Source organism: Tachypleus tridentatus, chromosome 13, assembly GCF_004210375.1.
Source record: "Tachypleus tridentatus isolate NWPU-2018 chromosome 13, ASM421037v1, whole genome shotgun sequence".
Classification (NCBI taxonomy): domain Eukaryota; kingdom Metazoa; phylum Arthropoda; class Merostomata; order Xiphosura; family Limulidae; genus Tachypleus; species Tachypleus tridentatus.
In genome coordinates, this window is record NC_134837.1 from 263,069,712 (window position 1) to 263,089,096 (window position 19,385).

Consider the following 19,385-nt stretch of genomic DNA (forward strand, 5'->3'; position numbering starts at 1 on the left):
TACTTGTTGTTAGGCTACACAATAGGCTATTCGTATATAGATACCTGATTTTTGGTGTCAAAATCCCTCAGACGTATGAATGATTCACCAGAGTGTGCTTTGAAAGTACAGAATTCAAATACTTTAAAGAAAAGACAAACTGAAAAGAAATAATAAATTATTTGTTCTGGTTTTAACAAGTTTTAACCCAAGCTCAACACATCCATTAGAATCCAAGGGATATTTTACATTACAGATACTTGGACGTATCTTTTAGAGATAAGTTTCTTAATAAATATTTTTTAATTGAAGACAGAAAATTAGGTGGTACTAAGGTCTACCTAATGACAGTGAATTAAGAATATATCAATAAAGTCACAGTCTTAGCATTATTAGTTAGTAATAAGGTCCACATGATGACAGTAAATACAGAATATATTAATAAAGTCACATTCTCAGCGCTATTAGGTAGAACTGTGGTCCACATGATGACAGTAAATACAGAATATATCAATAAAGTCACAGTCTCAGCATTATTAGTTTGGACTAAGGTTCACATGATGACAGTAAATACAGAATATATCAATAAAGTCACAGTCTCAGCATTATTAGGTAGTTATAAGGTCCACATGATGACAGTGAATTCAATCAGTATATATCAATAAAGCCACATTTTCAGCATCATTAGGAAGTACTAAAGTCTACTTGAAAACAGTAATTTCAGTATATATCATTAAATTCACATTCTCTGAATTACTAGTTGCTACTAAGATCTCCATGATGACAGTGAATTCAATATATATCACTAAAGCCTTGGTGATATATATATATATATATCGCTAAATATATGGTCAGCTTTACGAAGTACTAAGATTTACCTGATGGCAGTAAATTCAGTATTTGTTACTAAAGTAACATTCTCAGCATCATTAGCTGGTTCTAAGGACTACCTGATGACAGTAGATTCAGGCCTAATATATCAATAAAGCAATATACTCAGAAGCATTAAATCATAGTAAGGACTACCTGATGACAGTAAATCCAGTCAGTAATATCAATAATACCACATTTTCGGCATCATTAAGTAGTATTAAGGTCTACCTTATCATAATAAATTCTATATATATCAATAAAGACACAATCTCATCGGTATTATGTGGTACTAAGGTCTGCATGGTGGTAGTAAATTCACTGTATACCTTTAAAGCCATATTCTCAGCATCGTTAGGTAGTTGTAAGGTCTACTTGATGACAGTAGGCTCAATATACATCAATAAAATTATATTATGGGCATCGTTAGCTAATAGTAAGATATACCCGATGATAGTAAATACGATATATATATAAAAAAGCCGCATAATAAGACAATTATGTAGTCATAAGATGTACCTTATGACAGTAAATTCAGAAAATATCAAATAAACTCCATTCTAAATTTGTTTAGCTAATACTAAGGTATACCTGATGACATTAAATTCGGTATATTTCAATAAATCCACTTTATCAACGTCATTAGTTAATACTAAGGTCTACCTGATTACTGTATATTTAGTCAGTATATATTAGCAAATATGTATTCTCAGTATCATTAGCTGGTAATAACGTCTATATTAATTAATCAAGTGCGAGCCTTTTTGCTTCTGATACTTGAAATCTCTGTTGATAGCCCTAACGCAAAAAATGCGGGAAACATGTTCTTGTTGTAACTATAAACATGTCGAAAAATTTAAACTTGAATTTAAAAAATCGGATTGGGCAATTTGTTTTTGATGCAAGTTGTTTCCCACTGTCTTGTGAGGGGCGTGTTGGAAATATGTTCTGCCGAGGTGTATAACAAACGTATATAATAATTCACAAGTACTTTAGGTATTTTAATTTGTAATATATTCTGATTAAAAAAACTAAATATTTCAATACGTGTATTGTGCGATATTTGTTAATGTTAAAAAGATATCTCTACTTTATGATAAAGAGAAGCCTACTTGAAGTAAAATTGTATCTCAATACGGATGGTTTAGATATTAAACCTTTTAATAAAATGTAATAGAAATCAACGTTTCGACTATCTTAGGTCATCTTAAAATTTTAATACCCATAGCAGCTGTATTGATAATATAGGTATGTATATTGTTTGAAGACTTTTAAATGCGTGTATATTTTTCTTCTTAGAATGCTAACCCTAATACTGCAATAAAAAGCTGATTACCCTTGTTTTACGAGTGGTAATATAATTACTCATTGGTGTCAATGTGAAAATAAATGTTTGATACATTTTATAAACCTGAACAATTATTGAATTAAACGTTGTTCAAAGTCGTCAAATTGTTGAATTACACATAGTTCGAAATCGTCAGATGTCAAATTCTTGATGACGAGAAACCTACTTAAAATAAACATGTATCTCAGAACTTCTGATATGGGTACTGGTAATGGTTTAAGTATGGGGAATCCCGTGTCACCAGTTCTAGCCACCATTTTTGTGACAGATTGAATCTCAAGCTATCAATTCAGACTTACACCTACCACTATACTGGTACAGGTATGTTGATGATACAATTACTGGATTCACATATACAGAACACAAACTTAGTTTTTTCAATCATGTTAACTCCATACACCCCAACATTAAATTCACCTGTAAACAGGAAACAACTAATCAAATAATATTTCTTAACCTCAAAATCACTAGAACTGATACACAATTCAAAACAGAAATCCACGGAAAAATCACCTACACTGTATTATACATTTTCCCTAAGACTCAGCATATGAAACAAAACAATAACTCAACATATTAAGAAAGCAAATAAACACAACCACAAAACCATGTTCACCCGATAAAATTAACGATGAAATCAACAAAATAAAACAACACTTCATCAACATGAACAAATTTCCTCAAAAAACCGTGGAAAATATTATACGCACACTCCTAGACCAACAACAATAAATCCCAAGATACAACAGATTACAAAACCTTGTACTGCTGCATACCATATGTTCCCGACATCAGCGAAAAATAACCAACATCTGGGAAAAATTTAAAATACAATATTCCAGTAAACACCAAATTTATTCAAAAATCAGATTCAAAGTTAAAGTCTTTATTGTATAAAAATTACACTAACAAACACAACACCAACATTGTTTATCAAATACAATGCAACAACTGTCACAACTTCTATACCGGAGAAGCAAGCAGAAAATGGAAACTCGGTTCAAAACAACAGCAACAACAAAAAACACCTTCACACGTTTTGAACATTGCAAATCAAATAAACCCAACATAACCATAAAAACACCCAGATATTAAGTAGGGAAACAAATATAAAGAAACGCAAAATCAAAGCAGCTCCACTTATACAACAACTAAACCTAAAATTAAACCAATATAAAGGAACGCCTTTATACCTATACTAACATCCAACTGCAGCGCCCCTACAATCCCATACCTGTTTATACTCTCGTCTCTAAAGCACGTGCCCGTCATCGGTCACATTCAAACTCTCTCTTTTTTTAACCTGAAGGTGATCTAGGAAGGTCGAAACGTTGTTCTCTCCTTATCAGTAAAAGTGTTAATACCTATACCAGCTGTTCTGAGATACAAAATGTCAAATTGTTAAATTACACATTGTTTGAAATCGTCAAAATGTCATATTGTTGAAATACACATTGTTTAAATTCATAAAAATGTCACATTGTTAAATTACACACAGTTTGAAATCGTTAAATTGTTGAATTACAATTGTTTAAATTAATCAAAATGTCAAGTTGTTAAATTATACACAGTTTGAAATCGTTAAAATGTTAAATTGTTAAATTACAATTGTTTAAAATAATCAAAATGTGAAATTGCTGAATTACACAGTTTAAAATTTTCAAAATATCAAAATGTTGAATTTCACATTGTTTAATCAAAATGTGAAATTGTTGAATTACACAATGTTTAAAATCATCAAAATGTCAAATAGAGCTACTAAGTACATATTTTAAAATCAACAAACATCTAATTATTGAATTACACATTGTCTAAATTGAAAATGTAAATTTTTGAATTACAATCCGTTTAAAATCGTCAAAATGTTGAATTGTTGAATAGCACAAGCTTGTGAATTTAATCTTTATAAAAGTTGTTTTGATTTTAATTTTCTACACACGTTGATTTTGAAAATAATATTTATTTATCTTTCTGTCACATAAGGTTTTTATTTTTAGAAATCAGGAAGAGAAAACGATCTTAATTATATGAAATTATTATTTTGCTTAACGGAATTAACTTTTTTCATTATAATGTTTGGGTTGTAGAACGGTCGGGCCCGGCATGGCCAGGTGGGTTAAGGCGTTCGACACGTAATCTGAGGGTCGCTGGTTCCAAACCCCGTCGCAATAAACATGCTCGCCCTTTCAAGGGTGGGGGCGTGATAATGTGACGGTTAATCCTGCTATTCGTTGGTAAAAAAGTAGCCCGAGAGTTGGCGGTGGGGGTGATGACTGCTTCCTTTCCTCTAGTCTTACACTGCTAAATTAGGGATGGCTAGCGTAGATAGCCCTTGTGTAGCTTTGCGCGAATTTAAAAAAACAAAACAAACTAGAACGGTCGATAAAACTCTTGTGTCACGACTGATCTATAGAAATCTATAGCCAGTGGTTGTCAACATTTGAAATATAACAAAATGTGATCCAATTTCAAGAAAAATGATTTACTTATGTGAAAGTTTTGTGAAAATTCTGTATGTGATGCAAAAATGGATATTATTTTCAAATCTAGCGTACAGGAATTACTGTAGAACATGTAAACATTTCAAGACAATAAAACCATCGCAGGCCTGTGTTATTTATTGTTTAACCACATGAGGTTCTCGAATATTAAATTAATTTTTCACATGTGGCTCAACTTAAATTACGAAACAATATGAAGTAAACATCATGAGATGTACTTCATGGATTTACTTACTTGAGTTTTAAATTATTTTAGTATTCGCAATATATTTAGTACTTCCATATTTCTATAACTTGGACAAAGTTATAGAATTCAGTTCAAGAATGTGAATTGGTGTGTTTCGAACTTAGGAGTAGGTCTCATGTTCTCTTCTGGTGAACATTAGATAAAACTTAAATTTCGGATGTAAAGGTTTCAAAACAGTGTAGTATGTATTCATGGCTATAATACTTAACAAAGGTTGGATTGTGTCTTTGTGTTTTCGGAACACAACACTATAAATATTGAAGGCAGTTTGAGAAAAAAGAAGAGGGGCGTTATGAAAATTGTTTAAGTTAATCTAACTAGTTTCAGGAACTCGAGTTTGTACTGACTTGTTGAATGATGTTAGGTTATTTTAAATGATAATAATATATGCAGTATAATGTTGTCACGTTTTTATTTTATATGAATTTCACAAGGAAGAACTCAATGAAAATGTTCATATAGGATGTTATCCGATGACCACAGCTGAAGTGTCCATCTGACAAATATCCTTAATACTAATTACGTGACGAAGATTAACGGTAACAATTATTTAAATACAAAGCAAATTATTAACATGTCAGTATCGAAATAGGCAAGATATTAATTATTTATTAAAACATAAAAAACACGTAGTTCAAGAGGTCAAACGTGTCGGTCTTAGTGGAGAATTTTCTTTTGTTTTATCAATTAGTTAATATTTTGTACGATATTATTTTGATGGGCCAATAATGCGTTTTTTTACGAATTTGCACAAAATATTTGTTCTTTAATTGCTAATAGCTCTACGGGCTTTGTTACAAACTTGTCGATTGTTCCTTGAAACCACCAAACAATAAATATTTATTATGTAAATACACTGGATTATTCCTTACAGCGGAAGAAAGTGCAGACAAAACTCGTTATAGAAATAAAATATTATTGCGAAACTAAACATTATGAGAAACATCTGCCAGTATCCATGGCTGAAAGTCTTCCATGTCTACAGAGAAGGGATGGGGGTAAATTTCATCAAACTCTAGTCACAAAACTGTTTTAATATTATAAACCCTCATTCATTGAAACGTCTCCCATAGCTGACATTCTATAAAGATGTTTGTTAAGAATTTCAATACAGAGCGTAATGGCATAACTGTAATATTTTGTGTTTTCTCTGTGTTGTTTTATGTTTTCATAAGTGTAACTTTGGAACAGAAATATTACTCACCAAACGTAGCTCGAATTATAACACATTTTGATTCCCTCATCTTAAGAACTGATTACATTACAGAGTTGAGTAGATTTTAACATATAGAACATAACATTAAACACAAATATTTCTTCTGGATATTTTTCTACTTTAACGGTAAGACTTAATGTTATGCCCGTGGCTTGTTTCTTTTTTTTTTGAATTCCACACAAAGTAACACGAAGATTATCTGCGCTTGCTGTCCCTAATTTAGCAGTGTAAGACTAGAAGGAGGAAGCTTCTCATCACCGCCAACTCTTGGGCTACTCGTTTGCCAACAAATGGGAGGATTGACCCATCGCTGAAAGGCGCCATTTTTGGTGTGACAGGGATCTGAACCTACGACCAGAAGGTTACAATTCAAGCGCTTTAACCATCTGGCTATGCGCTTGGCACATTTAACGGAATTAATTGAGAGCAAACATTTTGTTCGCTTCGCTTCTTCTTTATGGGTATTTGGGTATGTTAATTTTTGAATACCCAGGAGGGTCAGGTGTACAAGACCTTTTCCTCCATCCCTAACTTTCGTGTCGTCTGCTAGTTAGAATTTGTTGTTGTGTAGACTTTGGACCAGAGTATCCCTAAGTATTCAGGACCTTTTCAGGACAATGTTTATGTATTGTTTTGATTTGCCTTTTTTTATCCATTATTTTAAATTTTAATTTTTTTTAATTTTCAAAAAATGGGTGGTGATGATGATGTTTCATCATGAGAATATATAGGAAAGTTAGGTGTAGTTTAAACTTTAACTCCAGTTCTGTTAGAAACTTTCACCATTTTCCAGATATGTATTTTTAAGGGACAAGAAGTTTTGCTTATGTTGGGTGTTTTACATCTACAATCTATGTTGCTGGTGATAGGACAAATATCAATTCAGGTTATATCTACAGAAATATTGAATACAAATATAAATATTGTATATCAGTTCAGTCATTCAGAATATCATTAGACGTCACAGAACTTTATCACTTTATTTGATGCTGTAGTTTATAAGTTATATAAACTTATACTAACACTGCACTTAAAACTGTAAAGTATGAAGTCTGTACTGTTTGTTAAAAGACATCTCAACAACTTACTATTTTTTAAATGTTACAACTCTAATTTTAAGTTGTATGTATGTGGAATCTTCAGCTAAAGACAATATATATGTTTGTGTGTGTATATTTATTATAAACAAGTGAAGCGAACCTTTATTAAATAATTTTGATCACCAGTAGTGTGTTTTCATTCAACTACTAAATCTTGAAGATTCACATATTATGGTTGCTAGTCACTACTTTTAGGTATATTTCACTCTTGAAACCAGACAGTATCATCATCCCACTTGGATAGAAAAGGTAGATAACTAAAAGTTCAAAGCAATATCCATGTAAACATGGGAAGTAGATCACTGGCTTTTGTTGTGTATTGTGGCAAATAAATACTTAGTTGCTTTCCTCTGTACCATGTCTAGCAAGCTGTCTATTGTTAAATTTTACTCATCTATAAAGTTCTGTTGTGAAAAATAGGTTGCCTGTCGGGTTTCATACTGTTAATTGTTTTCATAATTGATAGACCTTTATAATTAACAATTGGTTGTGAAAAACAGTTTTTTTACCAGGTTATTTGCTGTTGTACTTTTATACATACTTTAGATACTTGCATTGGTGTATGGTTTGCCCACTGGGTGTTTTGCTGTTGGATTTTATGTTTTTGATAGTTACTTACTGTGTTCAACAGTATGGTCCTACATTTTACACATGCTGTTGACACTTGTTATGTCAACTAGTCTATCAGAGTTGTTTGTTGTTAGGTGTTACATTGTTGCCAGATATTTACTGTACCAAGTGGTTTATTTATTGGGCTGTTGAATTTTATCTAACATTTTGACACTTGCTGTACCAAGTAGTTTGCCTATCAGCCTGTTTGATGCTAGATTTTATTTACATGTTAGATATTTACTGTGCTAAGTAGGTTGTTTACTGGACTGTTTGCTTTTGGGTGTCACATGTTCTTTAGGTATTTGCTTTGCTAGGTAATTAATCAATTGGTTTGATACATTTTATACTATAAGTCGGTATGTTTGCTTAATCAAACAGTTTACCTACCAGGCTATTTGCTGTTCAATTTTACATGTTTGGTAGATATTTGCTGTGTAAAATAGTTTATTTCTTACAAGCTATTTGCTATTAAATTTTTATACACCCAGCAGATCTTTGTAGTTGATCCAGCAGTTTTTTTCTAACCTTAAAAGCTAATTATGAATAGTGATTTATACATCTTTTTCTAGTGACATGTTTATGGCCACAGCATAGTGACTGATAGGAGAATTTTGAGTTTTTTATTTGTTTTGTCAAGTACAAAATTTCAGCTTGTAGCTCCAGCATCTGTTGTTCAATATGAGATCTAAATATACTTTTGGTTTCAGGAGGACAAAACTTTTCAATTGATATATTATATATTTGACCATGTCCAAGGTCATGTAGATTAATTTATTCTAATCCTGCATGATGGGTAATAAAATTGAACTTGAGTATACATGTGTTCCATGCTTGATATTACTGGTGCACAAAAATATAGCAAACAGAAATGGTAAAAATGGTTTCTTAGATTAATTGACTCTAATCCTGCCTGAAGAAATTTCAAGTGCCATGGCTGTTGAGGATGCCCTCTTGTTATTGGTTACCAAAGATTACTTATTTGTAGCAAAATGTAATATTTAATGTAAGAACCTTCATAAGATGTTTATTGAAAACATTCATCTTGTATTTAATGTACTTTCAACTATTAATTTACTTTGTTTAGGACATGTGGAGATGACAAGCATTATCAAAGTATTTTCTTATGTGGACTGTATTCAGTGGACTAAAGAAGTTATGTTGCTTGCCACTTGCAAACACAACAAGATTAGTCTTTTATGTTAATTCTAATTTTTTGTTATATTTTTGATATATTTCAAAAACTGTATTTTTGACTTCACTGAAGCTAGTGAACCTTATTGATTTTAATTGGTGACTGTATTGTTCATTCACTTATATGAACAAAACTTCAATGTCTTTGTAAAATGTTTTTTAAACAGCTGCTACACAAATTACTATATGCACATAATGAATACATTTTATATATTGAGTGGGACAAATACTATCTCTTTGTATTTTATTTGATACATTAGATAATTGTTTTAACTGAACTAATTCTTTTAACATAGAGATCTAACATAGGGTCCTTAGCCTAACTATTTTTATATGCATGAAGACTGACTGATGGTTAGTTATTACAAAGAGACATATAAAACAACCTAGTAAATTGCTGTTACATAGTGATTTTCATCATCCAGTATTATAAATAATAAGTTCATCATACATAATCAGTTACATATTTCAAAATAAGAAATAGATGTGTTTGAACATTAACATTTTGTATAATTATTCATTTGGTGTTGAAACAAGTCAACCAAGCACCCAGAACTGTAATTTTATGAGATATCTAAAGAATTGTTAAAATCATTTTATGTGTTTATTTTAAAAATGTTTTTTTAAGTTTCTTATGTTTTAAAAATCCTGAATAAACTCATGAATATTCTTTACCACAGAACAGTTTAGGTTTTAGTAATAGAACTGTAATCTAATGTAACAATAAATTTCCTACAATCAATAAGGTGTAATGTATAAACTAGCATTGAAACTTAAAACAGGTATTTAAATATTTAATATAACTACTTTTAATTCTGATAAATAGGTACACTTTTAGTAAACATATTGTATACAAAAGAAATTTAGAATTCTTAAGAAAGTATTTCTAATAAATATTTGTCTTTAAATTTGGTCAGCCTCATGCACATTTTAATTAGACTGAGTACACAACTTTTGGAACCTTCTAAATTATTATAAAGATATTTATGTCTAAACCTATATTTTATCTGCTGTTTTCTCAACCATAATACCATATGAACTTGGTTTCTTTGACCAACCTTGTAACCACCACAAAGAATGAAATAAGTTAAAGTTACCCTTTTTTTCTTCCTGAATGACTACAGATTGTTGTAGAAGATTATAATCAGGCTTGTATAGTTAACACCCGTTATCATTGAATTCTATCATTTTATCGTTCTTTGAACTGTTTGGCTACTAACCCTGCTTAACAAAATGAGAAACCACTTAGCAAAGACATGACTCAAGCTAAGGTAAACTATTAACATACATAATTCTAGCACAGCCCTTTTGCTTATCCTGGTGAGAAATGGTTTTATTTTGTTTTCTATTGAATTCTTGTTTTTTTACATAACTTGCAATGCTCCAGTTTTAGTGCTTAGATGTGGGCCATGTACTTTTGTTTTGGCATTTTAGGTTGATAAAAGTTACTCATAATTTTGGCATGATTGTGGTTAGCACTTTACTGAATTTCAAATATTCAACTTTAGAACACAAAATATCAACATACACAAATAATCCAATGTCCTGTAACTATTATAATTTAACAGCCCTTTGAAATAAACTATAAGTGTTTTAAAATAATGTCCATACCATGTTTAAGGTGAATGCAGTGATATCATCTGTGACTCTGTAGACTGAACAATTCAAAAGTTATCACCACAATGAGATAACATTATACATTATGTAGTAAATTTAAACTTTCTGTTTATGTTGTAAATAATGTTGCAGCAAACATTATTTTTGTGAAAGACAGAATATGATAGATGGGTTTGACTTTATGATTTATATTTCTGTATATCAAGATGACTGGAAGATGTAAGATTGTCTCAATAATATATTTAGCAGAAATTTTTAATTTTATTAAACATAAGGAGCTCAGATAGGGCTTGAGAATGTTTAAATGAACAATTGTGATCAAACCAATGTCATGTGATACATAGAAGGAAAGGTTAAGTGTTTATTTAAATACTTCCTTTTGAAATTGAGAAATTAAATATTCTCTAATATTAAAATTTAACTTATTAACTAATGTTTTGACACCACATTTATTAACATAAATTGATAATAATGTTTTAATTAAACTTTGAATGTAACTATGTAAAACCTCATGATATGTGAAATCCACATTTACACATAGGCTTAAAACTGTTATAAATATATTATTATTATATTAAGTATTAAGAGGAATGTTACAAATACGCACATTAAACTAAAATAGTCATTTTAAATAATGAGTAGGACTGTAACTTTCATGTAACAACCTAGCTATAGTCTATCTTAGTTTGTATTATGTACATCAAGTCTAAATTCAGTGTAAAACTAAATTAAAAGAGTATTAATCATGCATTATATATTGAAGTTAAAATTTTATATCTTGATGTTTATTCGACATAAAGGCAATCAAAATAAAACTTATCACTTTAATATTATTGTGTTGAATTAAAATATCTACTTTTGTATCATGTAGGTGAATATGTACTTTTCACAGCCCTTTACAGTGTTATGTGTTCAAAATTTAGATAATTTATGGTATTATCAATGGATATAAAAAGTGTGATGTCAAAACATAGTTAATAAATGAAATATGAACAATATACAAGTTTTAAGTTCTTATTCTCATAAAGAAATATTTAAAAAATAAAGAAATATTACTTTTCGTATCTACTTTTATTTTGTGTATCACAGTTCTTTTGTTAGTTTGTAATAACCACCAAAGAACTTTTATAAAATTGATTGTAGCATATCTACATCTCTCAAATCAGAAACAGAATACATCTGAAATTTCTAACGTTCTACATAGAAATATTAAAGGTGGTAAATGAATAGGAGGAGTGGTTTTATCATGACTTAAGATTTCTACCTTTATATAAAGTAGTTGTGACAGTTTTTCTTGTATTGCTGATAAAGTTCAATAAAACTTTCTTATTTTTCACAGGATATTTTACTCATTTGCAGTTATCATGGTAATTATCACATCATCCTGAATATTTAAAATACATTGATTTCAATATTAAAAAAGAGACCCAGTAGGAATCTTGTGTGTTTATTAATGAACACAAGCTGACAATTGTCTTGTTTAATTGTATATTGCAGGTAGTTGTATCTGTTGTGAGAATATATTATCATCTTGTAATGTTTTACATTTATTATTTACCCTTGAAACATGTTACTGGAGTGATTACATTAAACATTTGTAAACACATGAATATTTCAAATTTTGTTAAAAGGTTATAGATCCAATCTCTGAGAAATTGTTGTCATCACCACCCACTGCCATCTCTTGGGCCACTCTTTTACCAACGAATAGTGGGATTGATCGTCACATTATAACGCCCCACGGCTGGGAGGGCGAGTATGTTTAGGCGACCGGGATGCGAACCCGCGACCCTCAGATTACGAATTAAGCTCGCGCTTACGGCAGCTAGGCCATGCCAGGCCCAGTTGAGGAAGAACAGAATGTATCAGAACTACATGTAATTTATAGCACAATGTCGTGTGATGCCACCTAAACTGTGTTGTGCATGTTCTGGCACATTACTAGCTGTCTTTCCTCTAGTCTTACACTGCTAAATTAGGGACGGATTGCACAGGTAGCCCTCGAGTAGCTTTGTGCAAAATTCAAAAACAAACATACAATCACCTACTGCAGCTAGTAAAGTGCTGTCAATGTCAGCCTTGTATATATTGACCAACTCTTTAATTTGGTCACATTGTTGTGCTGTAGGTTTTGACCGTTCTGTGGTAGATCCTGATGGTAGTTGACACATGAAGTTTATAAGGAGAGTTTTGTGACTGGACAGACGGCCACATATTTGTTAAAGAAAGTGATCAACAAATGGTACAAATACGTCAATACGAAAGTACTTCTCAGGGCTAGTGGTTTGTGGGTTAGAACGGTACATCTGTCTTTTAGCCTGCCTTAGCATTATGATGTCAATTTGAAGCTCACTACACAGAGTTTGAGCCTCACAGAAAATGTTGATAAATTCATTCACAGTATTATTCCTGAGTGAACGGATTAAATCTTCCACTATTTCTGCGTGATGCATCGCAGCACCTAAATTAATGTTCTGTTGCTGCAGTAAGTTTCACAGAGGTAAACTAAAGGAAACCAATTTAGCAATGGTAAGTAGAGTGATAATGAATTCTGGCTGTGTTATAGAACACAACAATTGATTGGCTTGCGTGGCAGAATCTCTGTCTTGCCAACCTGATATGGTCTCAAGGGCATCTGCAACTGCATGGGTTAATTCTAGAAAGACAATGACTGAGTCATGCCTCTCAACTCACCGGGTGGGGCAGAGACCTTTCAAACATTTTTTTCGATTCTATTGCTTTATTCTCCACGAAAGAGCCAAAACGTGCTTTCGTTTGGGTGTACTGAGAAAGTTTTCAATGCTAGAAATTACTCCCATGCAATTTCGTACAGGAACTTCTTTACAAGCATCAGAAATTGTCAAATTTAGGGAATGGGCACTGCAGTGTACATAGGGTGCAAGTGGGAATTTATCAGTTATGTGTCTCTGGACACCATTGAATTTCCACTCATAGAGGCAGCACCGTCGTACCCTTGTACTCGCAGGTAAGCCATATTTTGTCAGATTGGTTATGATAACATCAGCCACGTTTCTGCCTGTCACATCATAAACAGGTATAAATTGCAAAAAATCTTCTCTCATTGCAATAGAGTTGTCATTGGCATGCAAATATCTAACACACAACGAAAACTGTTCAATGCCTGAAATATCTGTTGTTTCATCAGCTAATATTAAGAAACACTTTGCAGCATTAACCCTGTTAACCAAAGCATCAAGAACATGAGTATTACAGGCATTGATGATTTCATTTTGAATTTGAGGACTCAGATACGAAGCATTCCTCTTTGTACTCTTAAGGCGGAAAATTGCCCGAAAATTCCCATCATTATTGATGGGGTCCTCATCAGTTTCACCAACAAACATTGGACCAGAATGATATTTTCCCCTTAAAGCTAAACCCTGTCTCCCACACAGCAATACAATATCAAAAATAAGCATTAAATATTGCCGATTCTGTTCAATTTCTTGCTTGTAAGTTGCATCAAGCTGCAAGTGCAAAGATGAACTTGTATTTGCGACCTGTAGAAAATTGTTAGCTTTTTTCTTTGCTGACTTGGTGGTACTGTTTCAATTCATGTGCCTTGAAATATTGAACAGTCTTCTTTCAGTTTGTGTATGGAAATATCACTAGTTGTCCCAATTTCTGGCTTTCAACACCAGCACCATCAGGAGCAAAAAGACAGCAGTACTTGCAGAAAGCACCCTTTGCATGTTGACTGTAGAGTAGACATATCCACTGTGAAAGCAACGATGCTGAAAACGCAGCTTTCTTGGATCACACTGGGGGAAAACCTAATCACTCCCTGGCTTCCAGGCATTCTCAAGGAGGCATTTTTTGGTTTCAGTGTTTATCTAAAAGAGACAGAAAGACATAGTTCTAATTAAGTCATTTCACACATAGGAAAGTTTGTTATGAGAGTACAACAAACTAAAAAAGAAAGATTTAGAGCTGTACTTCACAGAGCAGGCCTAATATCGCGTGACTGTAGGCCTACAATCACTAGCAGCAATGAATATTCAGTCTAAAACTCATAAGAGTGTTTGCACGATTTTTAATACAAAATTAATGTAATGAGGAGTCGACTTACCTGTTTACCAATGCTGATATCATCAGAAATGTAATTTCCAATGTCCCAGACTGGACCTGAGGTAGTAGTGGCAGCACTGGTAGAAGGCCACGGTGATGACTCTGACAATTCAGTTAACAATTCTGATTCAACCTAATTGGCTGCAGCAGAGTTTTCAGGTTCAGCCTCACAAATGGGTTTAAAGAACCAGTGCAGTGTCTTTTACTTTTTCAGCCTTGACATAGTGAATGACTGTTTATCGCAACTTCTGTTTGTCAACGTCACATTCACAGTACCATGATGCTGCCAGCCTGCCACGAAGCCACCCACTGTTTATTTGTGAAGTTAATTTTGAAATCCAGAGAATCTCAACATACACTGTCCTTGATATTTGAATCCAGATTATATACACTATACATATATTTTGCACTCTCCTGAGTGACTCCATATTTTATATGTTGATGACAGGACTGTGGGCTTACTTTGCTGGGCCTAATAGCTTTAAGTTATACATTATATATATAGGCCTATATATTTATTTATGATTAGAAAAATAAGACAAACACCTCAGTTTCCATTCTGAAATTTGCCAAAAAGGTGGTCTCAGAATGTATAATTCAAGCTTTTCTTTTATGTTTTTATTAAAAGATTATTGGAAGGCATGCTCCCTGACCCCTAGCATGGCTTCGCCTGCAGCACTTGCATCAAGCACTCAAACTAACCCCTCCCAATGACCATTTCTGGATACACCCCTGCGTGATTTTATATTAAGCAATTAGCATATATAATAGTGCGCGATACGACTGTACGAGTACATTATGGTACTGACAGAAATTGTTAAACTAGTTTCCATGATGTTAGTATGAAAAAGTTATTAACATTCTTTTAGAGAGGAAAAACTGCCACTATGTATTTTAAGGAATCTGGTTGATTTAGTAAAGTATAGTCCTGCTGCGAACAATAGGGTTGTGATTCTGAAGTTGTTAAATGTAACTTTTTTACTTGCTGCAGTGTATGTTGATAAAAGGCATGATATCAAATGAAAACATTTTAGCTATTAAAAGTGCAACCACAAATATAATTAAGCGTATGTCTCAAAAGACTTATGTCACAATTGTAGGTCAGTTTGGTAACTACACTTATAGCGTTGATAAGATTATTTGTTTGTTTGTTTGTTTATGCATTTTGCTCAAAGCTACACGAGGGCTATCTGCACTATCTGTTCCTAATTTAGCAGTGTAAGACTTAAGGGAAGGTAACTAATCATCACCACCCACTGCCAACACCTGGGCTATTCTTTTACCAACGAATAGTGGGATTGACCGTACTTTATAACACTCTCACGGCTGAAAGGGCGAGCATGTTTGGTGTGGCGCGGATTCGAACCCTCGACCCTTGGATGACGTTGATAAAAATATTACAGCAAATATTCATTCACTAGTTAGCTCGACCGCATGCTTCTCTTTAACCATCCTAATGCCACAAAGTTCAACATTTAGTCCACTTATGAACTTGGTTTGGTTGGTTTTTTTTGGAATTTCGCACAAAGCTCCTCGAGGGCTATCTGTGCTAGCCGTCCCTAATTTAGCAGTGTAAGACTAGAGTCATCACCACCCACCGCTAACTCTTGGGCTACTCTACGAAGCGCTGACATAAAAAGACATAAAAGCTCTGAAAATGAAAAGAATGGTAACTAGTTTGAGTCAGGTTGAAAGCTACCTACTAGTGGGTTACCAGGATGGAACTGTTTGCTTGTTCAGTTGTAAAGGCAAAAAGTTAGTATGGTTTGTTTTGTTATGATTATTAAATTTGAAGTTAGAAAACACTTGAAAGACTCAAGTGTTTTTTTAGTAGAATAACTACAATAGTTAGTTTTATCAGTGTTTATACTGTTTCAGAAAGTAGCTGGATTATTGATTCAATAATGATTTTTATGAGATGGTAATCCATGTCTTCACACACACATAAATGTTGTTCCTCTCTTGCATCTCCTATGAGGTTTTCATGACAGTAGACTTGAACTTACTCGTATGAACTGCACTGTTGCATTATGGTGTCATCGTGCAAAAAAACAGTCCTTCAGCAGTAGGAAAACAACACAACCTTCATGTTCAATAACTCCTCCAATGCACTTGTAATAACTTCATTCTTAGCACTGCATTGAACAGATATGTAATTTTTTTCTCTCATTTGCACTTAATTTGATGAGTGAAACTTTTGTTTTTATGGTATTTATATTTATTATTTTTGTTTTTATACACTTGCAGTATTACATAACAAGACTAAAGATTGAATACCTTTTCCCATGCCAGTTATACTGGGGTTCTCACTAGTCAAAAAACACACTTCTCATGGGCATTGTGGTTGAACTTTAACATACGTGGCAACTGATGGAGGTTTCTACTTTTGTATATATTACCTTGAAACAAGATAAAACCATAGGCTAAACATGAATGGATAGAAAAAATTATTTTCTATCTAAGTCAATGTTAAATAAATATTATTTGCATAAAAAAGTTGTGTATGATCTCTGAGAAGTGACTAGTGATGGTATCACAGAAAGGATTTTAATGTGAAGTTTACAAACTTAGGAACAAGCCTCAAACCTGGGATTTTGTTGTTTTCTTGAATTTTATTTTATAATGATTTTGTTCAATATAACTTCCTTTGTGTACATGTTTCAAAACTACAGGAATATTCTTACTTGAGAAGATGTAAGAATAAGTTAAAGTGGTTTTGCTAGTGCAATATATTCAAGTGAAAGAATAGTTTCGTATATATTTATTTGCACACAATAAATTTTTTATTACTAAAACAACCCATACTAATACAGGAATGGCTCAGGTATTGAAACTAAATTAAAACTGTTAGAGAGAAACTTGACTGTTGTTCTTTATTCATCTTGTACATGTGAATGAAACTTACTGTAGGTTTTCTAGTGCTCAGATCCTTTATCCATTTCATCTTGATAGAATTGTGAATCTTAAGAAATTACTATACATAAATAAAGCACCTGTAAAAGTATCTCGTGTTGTTTATTGAATGGTACCATCAGACGTCTTTGGATAGTATCAGATGGATTTAATTTGTACACTGGATCTTAAACCTTTATTAGAATATCATAATTAAATTATATTTTGAAAAGAAAATTTACATTCATTAAAAGTTTACCTTTAGTCAGTATACACATATAAAATTCACAAGAACTTTTAAAACTGAAAATGTGATCCAACCAGTAATGTTATCATATGCTATCAAATTATTTCTTTATCTTCTATTTTAGTTTTTAATTTATTGACCACTACTTACTATATAGGCAAGAAAAAAATATTAAATTAATACTTACCAATGCTTGTGGAATTTTATAAATTAATCAAGCCATCAGAACTAGGAAAAAGAATTACATATTTATTTTTGTTAACCTGTAACAAATATTAAAACTTACTCTGTATCATACACATATATATATATATATATATATATATGTAAGGTTTGTAAGTGTTGAATTAAAAAACAAACACACATGTGTTTCATTTCCTTTGAACATGAAAAGAAAGGTGAATATTTTTCACAGGTATATGCTTTGGTTTCACCATGGTTATTTATAGCATCTAGATAACCAGCTTTAAAATATGTTGATGTTGTTATTACCATTTAATGACTAATTATCCAGCATGGTTAAGTGATTAGGGTGCTTGACTTGCAATCTGAGGGTTGTGAGTTTGAATCCCCATCCCACCAAATATGCTCACCCTTTCAGCAATGGATGTGTTACAATGTGACTTCAGTCACACTATTTATTGGTGAAAAAGTAGCCTAAGAGTTGGCAGTGGATGGTGATGACTAGTGCGCCTTCCCTGTAGTTTTCCACTGCTAAATTAGGGATGGCTAGTGGAGATAGCCCTTGTGAAAAACAAACTGTCCAGTTACACATTGGTCATAGTTAATCCAGGGTTGATGATAATGGGAAATATAGGGTGTCTCAAAATGCATATACCAAAAGGAAAGTTGAATAATATTTGTATTATTTAAGATAACAACAAAATTCAAAACAAAATGTCTTCTAAATGCTTGTAATTTTATTTTATTTAATTAATAAACTTGTACACATCACTCATCATTAGTTACAATCAATCTAATTTTGTGTTCACATTCTCAGAACACATTTTCTAACACAGTTGTAGGGATGAATACAACAGCATCATGGATACGAAATTTCATTTTCTCAAGATCCATTGGTTTATTGTGGTAGACTTTTGTTTCCAAAGTTAAGCTGGAGGAATGCTTCAAGTGTTATAACTTTAATCAAAAACAGAGTTTAGTTCTGAAATCTGTAATAAAATACATTCGTAAATAATGTAAGTAACAAGAATATTAATTAACTTAGAAAACTTAGAAGTCTTCAGAAATTTATTTTTTTCAGTTTTGTTCTTATCCCAAGTAATTAAAATCTATTTAACATTATTTTGGGTGCATTCATATCAGGATGCCCTGTATATGTGAACTTGACCTAACAGGTGTTATGGCCATAAACCATATGGTAATATGGAGGTATGGAATACTCTATCTTTCATACTTCTCTTAAAAGGTGATGTGGTTGGTGAGGATCTGTAAACCTTGTTTTGAACAGTCTTT